Source organism: Lonchura striata, chromosome 7 (genome assembly GCF_050655825.1).
Source record: "Lonchura striata isolate lonStrDom1 chromosome 7, ASM5065582v1, whole genome shotgun sequence".
Taxonomy (NCBI): Eukaryota; Metazoa; Chordata; class Aves; order Passeriformes; family Estrildidae; genus Lonchura; species Lonchura striata.
This window is the reverse complement of record NC_140709.1, coordinates 34,904,937-34,924,944: the sequence shown is the minus strand read 5'-3', so window position 1 is coordinate 34,924,944 and position 20,008 is coordinate 34,904,937. Positions and strand designations below refer to the sequence as shown.

Below are 20,008 nucleotides of genomic sequence, written 5' to 3'. Positions count from 1 at the left end.
TGAGAGGTGGTGGTGTTTGAATCCCAGCACACACTAACATTAGTTTTGCTGCTGTTTGCCCTGAACTTCGGCAGCACTAGCAGAGAGAGCTCAGTCTCCAGCAATGCCAAATAATACTGTTTTATTCAATTTTGTGAATTTTTCCAATAAATAAGAAGTATGACTTGGTTTTTTTCAGAACTTAGTCAAGTCATCTCTGGCATACCTGGCACTACTTCTGTTTTGAAAAAGGTGGTATCATTACCCAAATTGTAATGACTCCTGAATTCTTTGAAACTTAATTGCGGAGTATGTTAATCTAGTTTTTAAGCTGTTTTCTAACATGAATTGGTGTTGGTACATGTTTCTACCCAATATGTGATGAGCGCCACCTAAAAAAACATGAAGTTAACATGAAAACCAACCAAAAGCTGGAGTAATGAAAAGGTCAAATACATTATTAAGCATTAAAATTCTAAGAAGTCCCTGTTGTGCAGGAGATCGTAACAAGAAGAGGAAACAGCACAACATGAGCGATCTCTCGTGATAAAGATCTGGTGGGCAGAGAAGAGCAGAGGAAGTGGAGCACGTGTGATGATTCCTCTTACAGGACGTGGCCCTCCTCCCCATCAGGTGGTGTGCTCAGGGCTTTGGCTGAAATATTCTGGAATTTGGTTAAGCTCTAGAAATAACGTTATATTTTTGTTTCTTTTGTCAAGCAAACGGGAACCTTTGTTTTTGTAGTTCTAGAAAGGCATCTGAGGTTGAAGTTGTCCCATCCCAGTAAAGAACCCTCTTCTCCTGTGCCTCTCAGGCCTGAGCTGGAAGGAGATGGTGCCACGTGTGCAGGGTCAATGTACCGTGCCTCGTGTGTAACTCAGAACCCTGTGCTCTGAGACCTGGGGTGGGCCTCACTGTCCCATTTTGACACCAAGCAGGTCCCCCATTGCTCGTGACAAGTAGCACTACAACAAAGACTCCTATTAAGCTCTTGTGAAAAGCTGGAAATGTTTTGATGCTTCCATTGCCATTTTAAAGGTTCTGTAGTGCTTGAGCAAGTCTGTGGTATAGAGATGCACCGTTGAAGGGATGAGCAAAAGTTGGTTAAATTTCCTCAATTATAAAGAAGTAAATGTTTGTTCCTGTCACTCAGGATAATCTGCTGTGTGCCTCCACCACGAAGGCTTGGTTTTTGTGTCTCTTAATCATTACCCTCTGCCTTCAGCCGCAGGTAAAGCCGCTGAAGAGGGGGAGGTGCCAGATGTTCCCCACGTCCCTTTGTGCCTCATCTGGAGCATCCCAATATCCCAGAGGACAAGAGTGAGAGGGCATCTCCTGGGATACCTGCCCCAGAGTGGCCCTGGGCATGGCTGTGCCCTGGAGGAGTCACTGGATGTGCTCCTCCCATGAGGACAGAGGGGCAGGGGCAGGGGCAGGGGCAGGGGCAGGGGCAGGGGCAGGAGAAGGGACAGGAGCAGGAGCAGAGCAGGGGCAGGGGCAGGAGCAGGGGCAGGGGCAGGATGGTTTTCCCCGTGCCTGCAGGTGCTGGCATTGCTGCTGGGCTCTTGCAGCACTGCTGAAATGCACAGCTGCAGAGGGGGCATCGGTGTTCCTTGGTTTTATCTCTAGTGTGGGCACACGAAGACAAAAAAAAGAGAATTGAGGAGAGGAGAAAAGCCGTCCAGTTTCCCAAAGCTCTCTGAAGAGCCGTGGGTGATTGAGAGCTGGGAGCGCTCAGGCAGATTGGGTGGGGTTTGTTAATTCAGCCATGAGTGCAGTCTCACCGGGGAGGGGGTGAGGACAGGTGATGGCATGGGAATGTGGCATGAAAGTCACTGAGGGAGCGAGGAGCCAGGGAAAAACCTGCTGTGAGCCGGGAGAGGACGGGCAGCACGTCAGACACTGCCTTTGGGAAGTGCTGCTGCATGCACAGAGATGCAGGCAGGAGCCCACGTTGGCTCCGGGGAGTTTTTGACTTAATTCACTCTATAATTCCATCAACCAAAAAATAAAAAGAAAAAAAACCCAAAAAAAACTTCACCAGCTTCACTCCCCACACAAGTTTTATCTAGCTCCACTAATAAGTTAGAAGCACAGAAGTACAGACCTGAAATGGGCTGTAGGAGACCAAGCAGTCTAAGAACACCACAGAGAGACAACAAGTTTAACTACCATGGTAAAGAAAAAAAAAAAAAAAGCTTAAATCAGGGTAATATTTATTGAAGTCTTCATGCAGATGATATTCACATATTAGTGTGCAAGGTAGGTGAGGCCCATCTCAGCCTGTCTGGCTCAGGTAAATTCTGGCCGTGTGTGGTTCATCTCCCCAGCACGCTGAAGAGCAGCTGGTCCCTGCTTTGTGTCTCCCCATCCTGCCCCAGCAAAGGCCAGGAGGGGTGGCAGGGCAGGAGGGGTGGCTCACCCACCTTTGTGTTAGAGCCAGCATGCAGAAGGCCTGGGATAACACAAACGGGCACTTTCGGTGCTGTCATGCTAATTAGTCAGCACTCATCAAGATAGCTGGAAAAATAATTTTGCAGATCGTATCAGACTAGTTTGTGGTTGGCTTGAACTGGTGCTTTATTCTGCAGATACAGAAATCTGCAGCATTTTTAAAAGGCCGGACTTTTTAAAAATGTTGACTTAGGAGTTTTCTTTTTTCCCATTCACCACCAAAAGGAACAAAAAAAAACAACCCAAAAGCCTAATCAGTGCCTGTTGATTTGCTTCCTTCCATCACTTTATTTCTCCTTTTTGCTTGTTACCTGGTGTTTTCCCTGCTTTTTGAGATCCCTGTGAATCAAAAGGGGCAATGAAACTGGCAATGCAATATTTTCTAGCTATGTCTATGCTTTGCTGTGCTGATGTGAAAAGGTAAAATGTAAATCCAGCCCTGAGATGTTCCTGTTTCAGGCCTCCAAATAATGTTCTAACCCTCTTGCAAGCACACCAGGACAGCAACTGCCTTGCTTTGTGTGTAGGTTGCAAAGAAATTATCCTTTGCTGACAGTACTGTGGGAACCCCTCAGTTGATGCTGTTCTACCCCTCACGCAGCTGGTTTGAAGATCCTTGGGATTTAATCTCGGGGAAAAAAAAAAAAAAATCATTCAAAAAACAAAGAGCTTCCTTTTCACTGCTTCTCACTCATTTCTAACAAGGGGCAGCGATGGAGCCATCCCAGCAGTCCCATCCAGCTCTGTTTCCTCTGTTTCTCCAAGCCCTCTGCTGTCGGCTGCCTGTTTCCTTCAAGTTTTTTTTCCCCCCTAGCCTCTGTTATTTTTTTTTCGCTCGGGGGATTATCTGTGGGTGACAGCGAATGGGGAAACTGAGGCATCTGGCTGCAGAGTGTGTCGTGTGAAATATGTCAGCGGGGCTTCAGTGCTAAACGGGGAGAAGATGCCACCAGGCTGGCAGCTCAGAAGGAGATCAGGGTGCTGATAGCACTCCCCTCTCTCCAAGCAGGAGAGATGGGCCGGGGCTAAAAATCTGACACAGCCCAAGGGACAATAGGGGTTTCTCCAAGGCTTTTGCACTTAGAGAAAAAAATCAGGGAGAAAGATGAGAAGCAGTGCTTAAGTTTGATTCTGGAGATAAACAAGGTTTAGGTGCTCAGAATCAGCTTCCCCCCAATAAATGGTACGTGTGAAGCTGAGGTGTCTGTTGAGCTGGCCCGTGTCTGTCGGTCTGGCTGCAGGCACAGGTCTGCAGAGACAATGCCAGGGGATGTGCCTGATCCAAGGCCTGATCCAAGCTCTGACAGCTCTGAAATCACCCTGTCAGCTGCACTGGGTGGGGGAGATGCAGCACAGACCTCGCAAGGAGATAATATTTTAGGTTGTTATCAAGGTAGGAGCTGGGCTCCAAACAGAGTCACTCATTTCTAATGTTGGCATGTTATTAGCATTGTCCTGTTTGGGCTTAGCAAGATTCAAAGTCTCTCTTGTGGCAGGAGTGATGGCAGGTGTGAATGGCCAAGGCTGGGGTCTGGCTTTGAAGGTAAAATATGGTGTGGTTCTCCCTGCTGGGGCTGGAGACTTCCCAAGGAGGGGAAGGAGGACATGGGGACATGGGGACATGACTGCAGAAGGGCCTGGACAAGGGATGGCAGTGCTGCAGTTTGGGCTGAGCACAGAGGAACATGGATGTGACAGGGAAGCTGTCATGACTATGCTGAAGAGGCCAAGCTTTGGTCCAGCCAGAAAACCATGCCTGGGTAAATGCCAGGCTGGTTAAAAAAAAAAAAAAAAAAAAAAAAAAAAAAAAAAAAAAAAAGCCAATTAAAGAAAAGGTAATAGGTCTTGGTGGGTGTGACTGGGGATTCTGCCACTTGTGGAGCATCTGGCTTTAAGTCACTTGGGATAGAATCCATCACACTTTTCCCTTGTAGAGAGAGGAAGATCTAGAGTCCATCAACACAAACTCTGCTGGATGGTCCCACACATGAAGTCTGAAGAGGAGTATCCTCAAGGCTTTTAGTGAAGCAGGTGGTTAAAATGCAGAGTGTTCATAGGCTGTGCTGATGGCATCCAGAGGGTATTTCCATTCTGGCATCCATAGGGTGTTCCTCTGAGAAGAGTGTCTAAGGGACTTGGCCACCAGAGTTTCACTTGGTTTTTTTCCTGACAACTTTGTGCTTCTCAGTTTCTGCAAACATTGCCATCATTTGTCTGGATGATGAGTGCTCATGTTCCATGTTAGATCACCCAGTCTCACTGAGGGATGGTGGCTCCACAGGAAAAGAAGCCTTTTCTCCTGGATGAGATAGTCCCAAGTGACAATTTCACTCTGCAGAAAAGATTCACCTCATCTTCAGAAAGAGGTTGAAATTAGGTCCCATGTTGGGTAAAAATACCTTAACCAATGAGATACTGAGTTAAGGCTTTTGATTTTACTTTCTCCTTCTCCTGTTTTTTTTTCTTTTTCAAAGGAGAAATTCTTCAGTACCCAAGTTCTTGATTTGAAAGATCAAAGTGCTGCACTGAGGAGCAAATTCAGACTTATGGGGAGGTGAGGTAAGGTAAAACATCTCCATCCTCATCATTCAGTGGTGGCTTCCTGGTCCTTTTGTTGAGCTGGGGACACTGCCACTCAGTGTGGTGCTTAAAATTACCTTGTCTTAAGATGTGCAGCTCTTCATACCTGTTCACAGCCCAGGGAATACTCCATCCACTCCATAGATTTCTGCTGTGGGGATCAGCCTTTTGGGAGCTCCAGTAAGTCTCAAGGCTGCAGCTGAAGCAGCCCTTCAGCCTCTTTTCAAGAGCCTGACCTAGTAAAGTCAATTAAAGTGTAGCCACGGCCCGTGAGAGCCTTTGGACTCACACAGATATAAAACAGAACTGTAAAAACTGATGCACTGAATAAAATATAATAGCACTCATTCTGGAATAGAAGCTGATTTATTTTAACTTGACTTAATACATTTTCTTATTCTAGCTTAAGAGCATCCAGAAAAGTTCCTCCAGTCAATTTTCAAGTGTCAACAAGCTGTTTTTCTTGGTCTCACACACTCATCTTTGAAATGGGAATAACTTAGTCTCCCATATGGTGTTGAAAGCTACTTCATAGCGGAAATCTCCTGTATATTCATACAGAATTTTAGAGGAGCAGGTGGAAATTATCTGGCAATTAAAGTTAGTGCTATGGAGCTAGGACTTGGAATGACATAGCCAATCTATTCAAAGACCTCATCTCCTACTGTCAGCAGTTGGTTACGTGACTGTTCGTGGTGCTGCTCCTCATGGGGGGGAAAAGCCCTTGAGGAGATGGAAAAAGATTTCAGCTGATTTCTGATAAGTGGGTTTGAGCTGATGGTGACATTTATCTGAAAGGAAATGGTTAAAAGAAGGTCTTTAGCAGCTCTGGTTCTGACATTGTTCTGCAGACTTATTGGGGTATTAATGAAGAAAAGTACCTTCTGTGAATGCAGGAAGTGGCCTCCAATAAAGTTTGAAAATTTCACAGAAAAAGGGACATAAAAAGGTCAAGACTCTCCTCCGACATTTTGTCTAATTTTATTTTGAGCAATAGATTTCTCTACTCACTTAAAATACTCAGGTCTGAGCAATAGCAGAGGATGGTGGCCACCATCCCAAGGGGAAGCGTTCAACACCCTCTTGCAGCAGCAGTCCAAGGTTTATCCCTCACCATTTTTCAGAATTGCTCAATATTTTTGTGACTGTTTGTAGCTGGCGTTAGATCACCAGCTTTTCCTCCATTGCAGAAATTCAAAACTTCAGAGCTTTTTTTTGTTTATTTCTCTGACTTTTTTCAAATTATGCAGAACTCTCCTACTTCCCTCAAAGGGTTTGCTCAAACGTTCTAAACTTGACTGGAAGACCTGAAGAACTACTTTACCTCCAGAGTGCATGGTAGGGAGGTATAGGCATGTGCAAACAGCTGTTTTGGCTGAAAACTGATTTGAAATGTTGTTTCAAATATATATAAAAATGAAACCCAGCACTTCATGGAGACACTGTCAATGGAGAGGAAGATTTGCAGCCTCTTTCTTTTAGACGCTGCTCCTGTTTAAATTTCCCTCTGATGTTAAGGTGAGGAGCATTGTGGCATTGCTGTGAAATCTCTGCTGTGCAGAGAATCCCAGGTGAGAGCAGTTCCCTGTGAAGGAGATGCCCAGGTGACATTCCAGAGCCATTGAGGGCCTGGTGCTCAGGGAGCTTTCTCCATCCTGCTGAGGCCAGGAGGTGAGCAGGGAATTCAGTGCTTGGCATCAGGAGTCTTGGAAGGGGAGTGAGCTCAGCTGCCTTAAAATTAAGCAATCAAAATTAAAAGGAAACACACTTGACCTCAGCTGGAAGTTGGTGCATTTAAAATAGGGGATGGTGCTTTTTTGCAGCCTGCCTAAGAAGTTTGCTAATGCCCCTGATTTATTATAGAGGCTGAGAGAAACAGCTTTGCACAGCAGGATAAGCATGCTTTTGACTTGGTTCCAGGTATGACAATAGCTGAGAGCCATCAAAAGTAGGAAGAAAATAGCTGCCAACAGTTCTGGCTGACTTGGATGATCCTGATTTTCCTCTTGCTGTGTCAAACCCTGCTCACTCAGTCCTTTCTGATGGAATTGAGGACAGAACATCCTTCTGAGAGCAGCTTTTGTTGCTATCAGCATTGAGCTGTGCTTTCCTTGTAGGATATGCAGAGTCCTGGGAAGAGAACTCTCTCCTCTGCCTTCCTGTGCTTCTCCAAGAGGGAGTGCTGGGTGCTGAGCACAGGCAGTGGGTTGCACCTCTGAGTTTCACAGGATGCCAGCAGACAGCAGCAATATTCACAGACAATATTCAGGAAAAAGGTTTGCCACTGGAACTTACTGAAGAAATATTGCCTCCTGCTCCCGACTATGGCAACTGGAATTAGCAGAGCAATCCTTTTCTTCCCTTCTCCCTGAAAAGGACAGTGGGAGGCCAGGTAAGCCTTCACCAGACCTTGGCAAGGAAATACCTGAGCTGGGGGAATTAGCTGGAAAATCATGCTAGAAAATGTGGAGTATCAGACTACAGGATTCTGGTCTGAAATAAAGCCAGAACCAGAGTTTTGGGGGTTTTGTGACACTGGAAAGGAGTATTTTTGCAATGTTTGTGAGGGGGGTGATGGGTGGGCTGTGCAGTTGTGGAGTTTTGTTTCACATGCTCACGTCCCATTGCAGCTTCAGCTTTACAGAGCTTGTCTTCTTCTGGGAGAGGTAAAGGACACATACCTGTTTGGATGACCAAACAGGTAAGGTGGTGTATAAAACAAGATTGAAAAATATGACCTTCTCACTGAAAAAATACAAACTTCAGGCATTTGGGCACTTTCCTAGTCCTTTTAGAAAACTTGGAAGCAAATGGTTAAAATTTGGCTAAGAATATTTACCTCTAGCCACAAATTAAACAAAACGTCAATTTTTTTGCCTGTTTTCCCCCATCATGCTCTTTAAACATGCTAAGAAAATAATTTTCCTATGAATTTCCTATGAATTTTCATGCATAATTTGGGTTGCACGCACAGGGGTTTTTTCCTTCTAGTATGTAAAAGAATTGGATTTTGAGCAATGTTGTATGTTTGAAGCTATTACTACGTGTAACTAATGGGTATGAAATTTGAAGGAGGGTGCAGCTCGTTCTTTGAAGGTAAAGATGCCACCATTTGCATAAGTTCAGTTCATGTACTTTGTCAGCTGCAGCTTTTGCTCTGTCCTTTGAATTTCCAGGACACCACCTTTATCTGAAGGCTTATATTGAAACTGAACAAGCAGTCCATGATTTTGAAGGAGAGGATGAGGGCTTTTTCCCTTACCTGAGGAATCTGCTCTGAACTGAAGACCACATCCTTCAAAAGCCTGGAGTGGTGATGTCTGTCTCTCAGAAATCTATGCAGGTGTGTAACTCATTACTTTTGTACCCAAAGGCATTTCTCCATGTATTTCTTCACTAGCACTCAAAAATTCCACACTGGAATGCAATCATATTGCTTAAAGAAACTGGAGATTGCCTTGCCTTGAAATAAATCCTGTCCCCTCGCTGCTAGAAGTGCCTGAAGGTGTGTGCACTCCCTGTCCTTAGAGTCATAAGCTATTTAATCATAAACCTTGGGTAGGGATGAGTAGCCATAAACAACTTGGATACACTAAAAACTGCAGAAGTGGAAAGGATTGAACGTTTCAGGAGGGCAGAAAGGGCCACATCTGCCCTGGTACCCCTGGACATGCTGGAGGGAAGAGGGAGCTGGGAGAGGAGCCCCAGCTGGGGGACGTGCTGCTGCCCCAGGCTGCTGTCCAGCTTCAGCAGGGCCCAGCTCATTTGCTGCTCTTGGAAGGTCTGTGTCTGTTTTGGAGGGGATTTTTCAAGGCAGTGCAGGGTGTGAGGGTGGCTGGTTTTTGCTGTTAAGGAGAGCAGTGTGTTTGTCCACAGCTGCTGACAGCTCTGTCAGGGCAAACGGAGGGGGACAGGGCGTGTGAGTTTGGGGATGAATCCCTTTCCAGACTATCCTGCCTTGGCCAGCAGTTTCTGTAGCTTTATAGCAGGTGTAGAGTGTGTGAAGGGGTGGGGATTTTTTTTTCCCTCCTCCCCAGCAAGATCCATCTGTCCCCAACTCCTTTCCCCTCCAAAATCCTTGTGCTGCACTCACCTGCCCTGCACTAGGGCACTTTGCAGCCCCTTACTTTTTCTTCCTCCACACCTTTCCAAGGGCTCTCAAGTTTGGGACATAGGTCTCTTTTTCCCCTCCCCTCCTCTCCTGTGGTGGATCCATCCCAGTTCAGACCTGGAGCTTGGGGTGGCACTGAGGTGGGCACAAGGAGATTGAACTCGTGGCGCTGTGGGTCAGCTTGGGCTGACAAATCTGAATCTGAAATCACACTGCACTGTGCTGGCTGGCAGGGAAGGGGGGACAGGTGATAAATGAGTCCCAAAAATTCTGTTCTGAGTGCACAGTAAAGTGCCACAGGGCTGCAGAGAGATCTGAAAACACAACCACTGGGTCCATGCAAGCTGTCTGTCCCGAGGCTGGGAGCAGCTCCTCCCTCTCTGGCAGCCCAGAAACAGCTGGGGAAGATGGAGTAGTCACAGTTATTATTTTATGGCACATCTGTAAAACTCCTGTGGGAACAGACAAGCAGGCTGCCCAGCTTTTCACCCATCAGTGCTTTTAAAAACACAACATCCTCTTCTGAGGCCCCAGCAAGAGGGTCTGCACACCTTTTCAGGTGCTTGCCATTGGTCTTGAAGATGCCAATTGGCAGCAAGTGAGGAGATTTTGTTTTTCCTGAGGTTGGAAGTGTTGTGTCAACTTTAAATTAAGACAGGTTTTGTCTGGGTGGTATCTGACACGCAGCTTGCCACTTGCTAAATCTGAAATTAAGATGTTTGGACCAAAACAAAATGCCCTTATATTAAGATATTTTAGCTCTGTTGTCTTCTGTAGGATACTGAATAGAAGCTGCTATTTAAAGGTATTTTAGTGGGAAGCATCCATGGATGCTGATGGCAGCTCTCTCCACTATCTGCTTATAGGATGCAGACATTCTTCTTCAGCTTCTAGACACTACATCTGTTTGTTAAAAAGACTGGGTTTTTCTCAAGCCTTTTCAGTCTGACTCACATTGCTCAGGGATCATGGTGCAAATGCTGCTGCTCTTGTGCAAGATCAGTGCAGGCAGGCCATGTGGTCTGGCTGTGCTCTGAAATGAGTGGTCACACTGCTCCTCCCTGAGTGTCACTGTCTCATGGCAGAGGTGCATTAGGCTCCTTTGGGTATTGGTGCTGACAGTCTGTGTTACCCAATGGCCACAAGGTTTGTGCAGGAGTGTTTCTTTGATATCTAACCACACTTTTAAGGAGAGGGCTTGCAGTTCATGCTTGATGTTTGCTTATTTTCAAATGCAACACTTCAGCACGAAGAGGAGACCCTTAATATGGAAAAAGTCAAATTCCAGTGAATGCAACAGTGGATCTGGCCCAGATTTCTGGCCAGAAACTCTGATCAGAGTGAAGTAGCAATCCTGAAGTTCCTTCTCTCCAATTAGGAAGATGTCAGGGCCAAGCAGCAAACTTAGGGATGTTTTTATTAAACAGCTTTGGGATGCAGAACTATTTACACTGACCTTGTTTTTCAACTCTTCAGAGGGCCAAGGAGGAAGCTGGAGGTTATGTAGGAAATAATCCTCCTTCATTATATTGCTTCCCATCTGTTGGGTTAGTTTTTAGGGTTTATATGTATTCATCTCTCAGGGAGCACTGGGAATTTCACAGGTAGGAAACTTTATCAGGGAAGTATCTCAGAGCACTTCTGTGTGGCATGGACAGGAGCTCAGTGCCAGGTGAGGGGTTCCTGGGGGGCCAGCAAGCTCACCCCAGTCCTGTGCTGTACCACACAGCCTGGGTGGATGGGGCAGGAGGGTGAAGTGGGGCCTCAGGTCCATGTGCAGGGAAGTCAAAGCCTTTGTGCTGCATGAGACAGGAGAGGTGAGCTGAGTTCTCTCCTCAGTGTCATGGTGATAGCTTCCCAAAACCATCATCTGCACTTGTGATTATCTGCAGTGCTGGAGAGGATGACAGGCAGTCAGAGCTCTGGTGGTGTCACCAGTCCTCAGCCAGGACAGAGGGTACAATTTCCCCAAGCACTTGAGAGACTCCTCATTTCCACTTCAATCCTATGATAGCTCAAGGGGATGTTTCCCATTTTCCTTTTTGGTGCCCAGTAAAATGGTCAGTGAGTTAAAGCAGGAGCACGCACCACATCTGAAATGCAGAGTGCCACATGTCCACAGCCACAAAGGGCTGTGAGTCAGCTCCTGACAGGATCAGGTGGGCAGAAGGCTGTGAGGAGCAACCTGGGCTCCCAAATCTGCTGTGGCACTAAGCAGGATGACTTGCAAGAGCTGAGGTGATGCCAGGCTTGACAAGCAAGCACCTGGTGGTTTGTGTGTGCTTTAATGGAACTATTTATAACCTTTTGGAAAATGTAATTAAAAGTGAAATCACCCATTTGACTTATGGTCCCATCTAATTCAAGTGGGAGAAGAATTTCCAGGAGAAAAGTGCTGCGGTGAGTGCAGGTGGGATCCAGTGAAACGGGATAAATGACACTGGCTGCAGGAAATGCTTGGAATGGTTTCCTGTCACACCCAGCATGCTTCTCCTCATTGCCACCCCCAGTGGATGGAGGCAGGGCTAGGGTAGTGCTGCACTCAGGATGTGATCCTTGGGCCATTCTTGGAGCTGGCAAACATGTTTTTGCCACCCTTCTGCTCAAGGGACAGTGACCTGTGTGTGCTGCAGGGTTCTTGACTTCTTTTATTGAAGGACCTTGAAATGAAGGCAGTGCTGAGTCCTTTAGCAGTAGACTGATGTGAGTTAGGAAATAGCCTCATAAAAGCAAAAAATCATATACATCCCATTCTGTAGTATTCCCTACTCAAATTGGAATACATTATAGGACTTCAAAGAAACATGGTGTGGAGCCATGGAAATTATGTTCATCAGCCTTTTCCTAAACAGACTTTGGCTATCTGGGCACAAATGCCATGGTCTTACAACAGGGGAACTGGGCATCACTAGGACAAACTAATTTTCATTTCAGAATTGCCCTCACAGGGTTTTTTCCTGTGAGGCTCTGCCAGTGCCTGGTGTTTCACCTAACACCTGGCTCCAGATAATTTATGGAGCCTGGAAGACTTCTGCTCCCATTTGGAAAGCTTGGGTTTGTTCAGGTGGCTGCAGGGTCACTTGGCACGAGTGGAAGCCTTGCTAAAGCAGGAGACAAGTCACCTCCCTTGCCTGGTTCATGAGTTTCAAGGCAGTGTTGGACTCGCTGAGGAACAAGGGGTTGTTAGCTCTTACAGGGAGTTATTCCATTCTGTGCCCATCTCCTCAGAGCCAAAGCAGCCACGGCACCTCATCCTCCAGTACCAAGCCCTGTTGAGTCTTTCCCATGGCTCTCCCCAGTTCTCCATGGCCAGGCTGCTCCAGGCTAAAGCAAAGCCTGGAAGGAGCGTGAGGGAGGGCTCTGCAAAGGCGCCGTGGCGGAGCAGGGAGAGCTTTCCTTGTGCTTGCTGCAGAGCTGGGCTCCTGGCACCCCCTCCATGAACCCCTGCTCTCACACCTGTTCTCGCTCAGGAGACACTTCTTGCACCTCCCACAAGTGCACATGCTTGGGCTCCAAGAGCCTCCCTGGATTTCGGACCTTCGTGTGATCAGAATGAATTAGACTTGGCTGAGGGATGGGATTATTGCAGACCTGTCACTTCACAGTATGTTCCTGTTACAGCCCACACTCGTGTCTGCTAGTATTTTAAAGTAAACTTTAATTAGCATTTTCCTAAGAGTGTGAATAAATTGTTTTATTGTTGTTTTGGTGTTGGTTTTGTTTTAAGGAAAAGAGTGTTTACTCACCAAGGACGTGTTTCCAAACTCTCCATCCGCACCAGTGCTGGTTTTTATTGTATCTCTGGAAAGCTCTCTGTGGGGCTGGTGCTGGGAGCAGGGCTCCTTGGTGGTGGGGTAAGATGTGCCCTGGAGGCCCATGCAAGTGCTGGAGTGTTTCTGAGTCGTGTTGGAGCAATGCTGTCAGACTCCTGATGGCCACGTGGCACACGTTTACAGCAGACTATTTCAGGAGAGTTTTTCCAATCTAAGTAAAGCTGTGTCTGCCATGGTTTGGTTACCTGTGGGCTCAGCTTGGGCTCAGTGACCTCAAAAGTCCTGATGAACTCCTGACTAACAGAATCCAGCAGCACTGAGCAGATCTCCTCTTATTGTAAATAATACCTGAGATGCTCTTTGCAGGGGATGTTGAGCAGGTTTTCCAGCCCTCAGTCCAGGAAGGCTGAAGCAGGTGCCTGATGTGCTCCAGAGATCTGCTCACAGACAGCAAAGCAATGGAAAGAACATTTTGTACATGGCTGAATTCCTGCAGAATTACTTTACTGCTGAAAATAAGCACACTAATAATGTGTGAAGGTTTCTACCCACCCAACCCATCTATTGGATGGAATTTGTGAAAGTGGTGGAATAAGGGATGAGCTACAGACCTGTTTGTCCTCTTTCTCAGGAGAGTGTTAATGAAGGGCTGGGAAATGGGGCTGGAGCTGGTTACCTGTGAGTGCTGGCACAGACTGGGATCCCCAGCCCATCCCACCAGTTTTAAAAGGTTCTGTGTTCTGTGAGGAAGGTAAAACCACTGCCTGGAATACTAGAGACAGGGAGAAGTAAATCAGCAGCTGGGTTAAAAAAAAAAAAAAAAAAAAAAAGAGTAGATTTAAAAGCCTGGGTGGTAAGGAAAATTTTTTTGGAGGGAAAAAGTGCTGCCTTGGGTGAGCCACGAGGACTCCACTGGCTTTTGCACTGCAGGAAAACACACTTGAGCAAATGTGCTGGTGTGAAGTGTTCAGGCACAGAGACTGACTCCTTTTAGCTTCACCCATGCATGGCTTCGGTTCCACCCATCTTGTTTAAACAAATACACTCCGTGGGGATGAGGCAAGGAAAATCCTGTTCTCCACTCGCATTTCTGCTTCCCTCTGCTCCTCCAGCAGGGACACTCAAAACACAGATGGAGATCAAGGCGTTAGGTTTTAACAGATCCAAATCAATTTGATGTGTCCTTAAAAAATCCCACAGTCATTCCCAGTGGCATCGGCAGAGCTGCTAACAGCTGAGCGTGTGCCCAGTCACTTGTTGCTGCATGTACTGGTTTTCTCACAATGAAACCATTCTTTCCCTGTCATGTGAAGACTCCAAGTGTGGCTTTTTGGTGGCAGCGACACAGGAGCATCTTTAGAAGTTACAAAGTGGGTTATCTGGAGTGTCACCATGGGAGCAGCAAAGCCGGGTTGTCATCTTGTGCTTCTGAGCAGGGCTTGTTCCCAGCTGCCTGGTGAGACCTCGGTCAGTGAGTGCCACATAAAAAGGCTCCATGCAGGTGATCAAAAAAAGGATAATGGGTAATGCCTGGGAATCAAAACACCCAAGTCTTTGACCTGTCAGTAGTGAAAATGGCCCTCCCAGCAGTTCTCCAGAAGGAACAATCTACTTATCAAAGGAGACCCCTGTGCCTACTGGGAAGGAGCTGGCCCCCATTGCTTCCTAACATGAGATAGGGGATGCAAGAGAACTGGGAGCCCACGCTGTACTTACCCACTGGTGTGTGGCAGTGTCCTCATTTGTGTGAAAAATACATACTTGGTGACTTGCAAAATCCCAACAGGCTTCAAAATAGGAAGGATTTTTCTTTTTATGCCATTTTTCCTTTATTCCTTCCCCTAGGGCCTCATAGGGGGATGGTGGGAGCAGAGCTCTGTATTCCAGCTTCCCGTCTGGAGCAGGACTGTCTCCAATACCAGATCACATCACTGCTGTGGGTGACCTGTTCCTGCTCTGTCTACCCTCCTAGTCCATTCTTTTTTTTCATAATATCCAATCTGAACCTCGTAAGCCACAATATGGGGTCATTGCCCTTACCTGACAATATCAAGAGCAGTGGCCCTCTCATCATCACAAACCCCTGTCAAACCTGTAGAATTTGCCACCAATTTCCCTTTTTTACTGGTTTTGTGTTCAGGAATCGCTCTTTTTACTCCTGGGCATTGCTACTGAAGGAGAAAGGGGTTTCCTGTGGCCATGATCTCCCCATCTGGGGAAAAGCAGTGTCAGGCTCAAGCCCTGAGGAGAGGTGGGAATGTCCAATCCATGCAAATCCATAGGGCAAACTGTTTCTTCGAAGAAGAGTTCATTTGCTTTTCCCTGTGGCTTAGTCTACCAAACTTGAAGAAAGAGAATTCAGAAGTTGTTTGCATCAATTTTTAGTATAAAAGATTACAAGGGACTGAGTGCTGATGCACATTCCAGGTCTCTCCTATTATCGTACCCTTCTCCTGACTCACCTGGTCTGGTTGCTTTGTGTTGCTCCATCCTGGGGGAAGCAAAGCACTCAACATGTTGCTCACCTCTCCTGTGACCTCTCTGATGCCACACCTTTGTTGGATGACAGCAACAAAAACAGCCCAGAGAATTCCCAAAAGGGTGAGGACTCCTTAATCCCTTCAGAAAACCAACCTGATACTTCGTGGGTGGGTCCCTGCTAGTCTCAGGGTAAATTAAAATCTCCTTCCTCATCCACAGCTCCCAGCCTTTCAGATCACACTAAATGTGAGGGCAAATCCCACATGCCTCTGGCCCTTTTTGCCCCCTTGTTTGCAGAGGTGGTGCCTCATGGGGACAAGGGTCTCACCCTCTTAAAATCCCAGCTGTCTTCCCTTTTCCTAATTCCACACGTGGCTGTCTAATCCATGGGTCAATGGTTTGCCTGGAAGCCAGCAAGACAGTCCCCTCATGGCCACTGGCTTAGCTCAGCTGACACTTTTGCAGCTTCTCCAGTGACCTCCCTCCATGTTTTCCACAGCTCTGTTTCTCTCTGGACTGAATTCTTTGTCTATTTATTTAGCATCTTTCTTCCATCCTGTGTTTTGCGCAGACACATCACCATGGTACCGAGGTTCCCTGTGGTCAGTATTAGATATTAATCATTGAGATGTTGGAGGATTTGTCTCCATTTTCACAGGAAAAATTCACAGGATAAAAGAATTCAGTTGTCTGTGTTCTGGGATAGATTGTGAGTGAGACCAGACTCTTGGACCCCATTCCTGTCTGGTCAGGCCATCCTTTCCATTTGGGGCTTAAAGAAAGACACGTTCCACAGGACAGACCCCAAACCCTGTGTTAGGAAATCTTGACATTTTCCTGCCTTCCCTGGACTTGTAAGGTTGTGATTTATCAAGCAAGAACACAGCAAACCAACACCTTGTTCTACAGCCTCACTGCAGGGATGATTCATATGGGCTGCTGATGGCAGGCACCTGAGACTGCATTTTGGCTGCTCTTCTGGAAACAGTGAGCCCTTTGTGGATATCTGGTCATTAGATGATGAATTTTTGTTTGCTCCCACCTGAGCTTACTTCAGGCTCAGATGCCACACATCTTCATTAATCCTCTTAGCCCTCCCTGATTTGGCTGCACCTTGTTACCTGAAAGAAAGGAATTTGATAATGCACCAGTGAAATGAGCTGCAGTGATCTGACATCCAAACCCAGAAGCAGACAACACTTTCTCCAGAGAAAAGCCCCACCAGTTTCTCTGTCAGTTGTATTTACCTGGTACAGTGCCAGACCACCCCAAGGCTGGGACGTGTGCTGGGCAGTGCCTGCTGGCTGCTGGGATGGACTGGGGGCACACAGAGGGGTTTCTGTGGGCTGCATGGGGCTGTGGCAATGCTGAGGAGCAAAGTCTCCAGCACACAGCAGCCACAAAATCTGTCTGAGCTCAGAAAAGCATATTCTGGAAGCTTGGGCTTGTTTAATGGGAAAAAAAAAATCAAAAATTTTAAAAAGGGAAGGAAAAAAAAAGAATGGAAGGGATAAAAAAAAGAAGGAACCTGCTGGAAAAGAGGAGTTTCCAGGCTCCATGGCTGTGGGAGGTGCAGACAGCCCAGATCCCATCATGTCATGGGATTCCCACAGGGATCCTTTCACCCTCAGCACACGGTCAGTGGTCAGGGCTGTGCCTCCACATGCAGCACCTCAGGGATTTCTGAGAGAGGCTTCACCCCTCTGAATCTGATGGCTTAATGGTTATGGCTTACTTATGGTTTCGTGATATATAATGATGTAATTCTTCTGTTTTAACAATTTTCCCTGAAAGGCCGGGGTGACAGTAAATACACTTTGCTCTCAGCTCCTGGGGCACGGCAGCTGTTTGTTTGCAGCCTGCATAATAAAGCCTGTCCCAGCCCTGTCTCCCAGGGCATGGCAGGGCCAGCCTGTGAATCCCCAGCAGGGAATTCCCTGCTGGTCCAAAGGAATTGGGGATTTCTGATGGATTTTAGGTCCATGTAAAAGGCGTATGCCCAAACAGGAATTCACTGAGGTTTTTCCTAGCAATCTCCTTAAACCTTTCAGGAAAAATAAAACTTTGGTGCAGCAATAGGAAAAATGCAACTTTTTAAAACTTTCTGCAAGCGTGGCAAAAATTTGTCCTTTCATAAAAAACCAGCTGCATCCTTAACTCTTGGAAAGTCTGTATCCCTCTGTTTTGGTAACTAATATCCCATCCCTGGTATGTTGTATCGATCTTCCCAGCTGCCCTGAAGCCAGGGCTGCTGCAGAGTCTGAGGGCCAAACCTTGGATCAGCTTGCCTTGGTATCATACACAGCAGACATGCAATGGCTTTTCCTCATCATGACTCATGAAAATGGGTGTGCCCTCAACTTCTTTTGGAGCACTTAACTGGAATAACTCAAATGGAGAGGGAACACCTTGTACCTTGCCTTGTGTGCTTGTGCTGGCCTTGCCACAGCCCTGGAGGAAACCAGGGATACTTGTCCTGCCTTAGAGAGGTCCTGGGCACAACATTTGTAGGTTTTCAAGGTGCCACACCCATGCCCTTCTGGATCATAGAAATAGAATATCTCGTGTTGGAAGGGACCCTCAAGGATCAGAGAAGTCCTGACTCTGATGTGGTGAATAGCAAAGTCCCCATGAAGCTGAGATTTCACAGGACTCTCCCAGAAATACAACTCATCAGATTTATGGTGTGCTTCTTTTCCTTTGGTGCAACGTTGTGGGGGGAGATTTCACTAAAAATTACCTTTTCCGTGTGCGCATCTGCCTTCTACCCCAGATCTTGGGATTTATGTATCAGGCTACTGACAAACAAGCTGTTCTGGCTGAAAACCAAAGTATTTTTGTGCAAAAAGCATTAGCATTTCCCACGGGAACTGTGGTTTTCCAGTACCTTCTGCTTTCATTCTCCTTTCAGGACCAACTTTGGTTGCAGACCAACCTGCAGCTCCCAGGGTGTGCTCCCAGCTTTCCCAGACAGAGAGTGGCTGTGCTAAGCTAGGAAAGTCTTTTGATTTCCAGGTCTTATGAATTTGGGTGAAAAAAACTTAGGCTGCAAAACAAAATGTGGAAAACATAAAGGCTTTAAAGGACAAAAACTGAAACCCAGTAGTACATTTTTGAGTCATGGTATTTTGCTGAATTTTTTTTTTTCTCCCGTGTGGAATTCTGATAAAACCAAAATTGCGTATCAGCACTTTCTGAAGGTAAATACCTTTTCCTCCTAATTTCAGTCTAGTCTACTCCTATAACAAGAAGGACGTTTTCACAGTAGTTGGCTTATGTGGGATTGTAACAACCTGACCAAATGCACCAAAAGCAACTTTTTAAAATTTAGGTTTTTTTAAAAAATATATTTGTTGCCACAGTAGTGGTTTTCTGGTATTAACTGAGTTTTGTAAATGATAGCACCTCTGCTGACTGATAATTGGGTGTATTCTAGTCCACCTCAGAAGAAAACGGGCTGTTTTGTTTTATTTTTTTTTTTTTCAATTGCAAAGTTCCTCCCGGAGTCAGAAAACAATGCACCCAGCTATGCCAATCCATGGAAATCACTGGTTGTGTTTATCCAGCAATTAAAGGGGGATTACAGCCGCTTCAGAGCTCGGCATCCCGTCCCCTCCCCTGCACACACCGGGAGCCTCAAAGCCGCATTGTTCCCGCAGCGCCGGCGGCAGCCCCGGGACAAGGATGGGAGAGGGCAGCTCCTGCCGGGAGCGGCTACGGAAAGCCAACAAACAGCGAAACGAAGGGCAAAGCGCGGGGCAAGGAACCAGGGGCACGCTCTCTTCTTCCAGAGGTGTTTCCCTGCCCATCCTCGCTACAGGGCGGCTGGAAGGGAAACGTCCCCGCCAAGCCCCCCTGGCAGTCGTCCCGCGGGGGATGTGCCGGGCAGGGCTGGCCCGGTGCTGGGAGCGCTGGTTTACCGGGAAGGATCCCTTTGGAAGTGGCATCCCCAGGGCCAGGGCCCCTGCTCTGCTCGGAGCTCCGGCTGGGACGAAGCAGGGGCAAACGCGTGTCCCTTTGAGAGGATCCCTTTGAGGGGATCCCTTTGAGAGGGTCCCTTTGGGAGGATCCCTTTGAGCAGGATCCCTTTGAGAGGGTCCCTTTGGGAGGATCCCTTTGAGCAGGATCCCTTTGAGAGGATCCCTTTGGGAGGATCCCTTTGAAGGGATCCCTTTGAAGGGATCCCTTTGGGAGGATCCTTTTGAAGGGATCCCTTTGGGAGGATCCCTTTGGGAGGATCCCTTTGAAGGGATCCCTTTGGGAGGATCCCTTTGGGAGGATCCTTTTGAAGGGATCCCTTTGAGGGGATCCATTTGTGGGGATCCCTTTGGGAGGATCCCTTTGGGAAGATCCCTTTGAGCAGGATCCCTTTGAGATTATCCCTTTGGGATGATCCCTTTGAAGGGATCCCTTTGGGAGGATCCCTTTGGGAGGATCCTTTTGAAGGGATCCCTTTGAGGGGATCCATTTGTGGGGATCCCTTTGGGAGGATCCCTTTGGGAAGATCCCTTTGAGCAGGATCCCTTTGAGATTATCCCTTTGAGATTATCCCTTTGAGAGGATCCCTTTGAGAGGATCCCTTTGAGCAGGATCCCTTTGAGATTATCCCTTTGAGAGGATCCCTTTGAGT

General features: G+C 47.0%; 2 long non-coding RNA genes across 3 annotated transcripts in view; one reads left to right on the top strand and one right to left on the bottom strand.

The window, feature by feature from the left end:
* The first annotated feature begins 2,380 nt into the window (after positions 1–2,380).
* Positions 2,381–20,008, top strand: part of LOC110474095 (uncharacterized) — a 37,079-nt gene continuing 19,451 nt past the window's right edge. Inside the window, exons 1-3 of one of the 2 annotated variants that reach the window (XR_014956814.1) lie at positions 2,381–4,992; positions 7,131–7,405; positions 8,190–8,356. This is a non-coding gene — a long non-coding RNA (uncharacterized LOC110474095). Of the gene's footprint in view, positions 4,993–6,694; positions 6,934–7,130; positions 7,406–8,189; positions 8,357–20,008 lie in introns of those variants that run through there. The other variant, XR_014956815.1, reaches the window with a different exon arrangement.
* Positions 5,554–19,419, bottom strand: LOC146766951 (uncharacterized). The gene is made up of 2 exons (XR_014956818.1): positions 12,871–19,419; positions 5,554–7,381 (listed from the first exon to the last, which is right to left on the bottom strand). It is a non-coding gene; the product is annotated as an uncharacterized LOC146766951 (long non-coding RNA).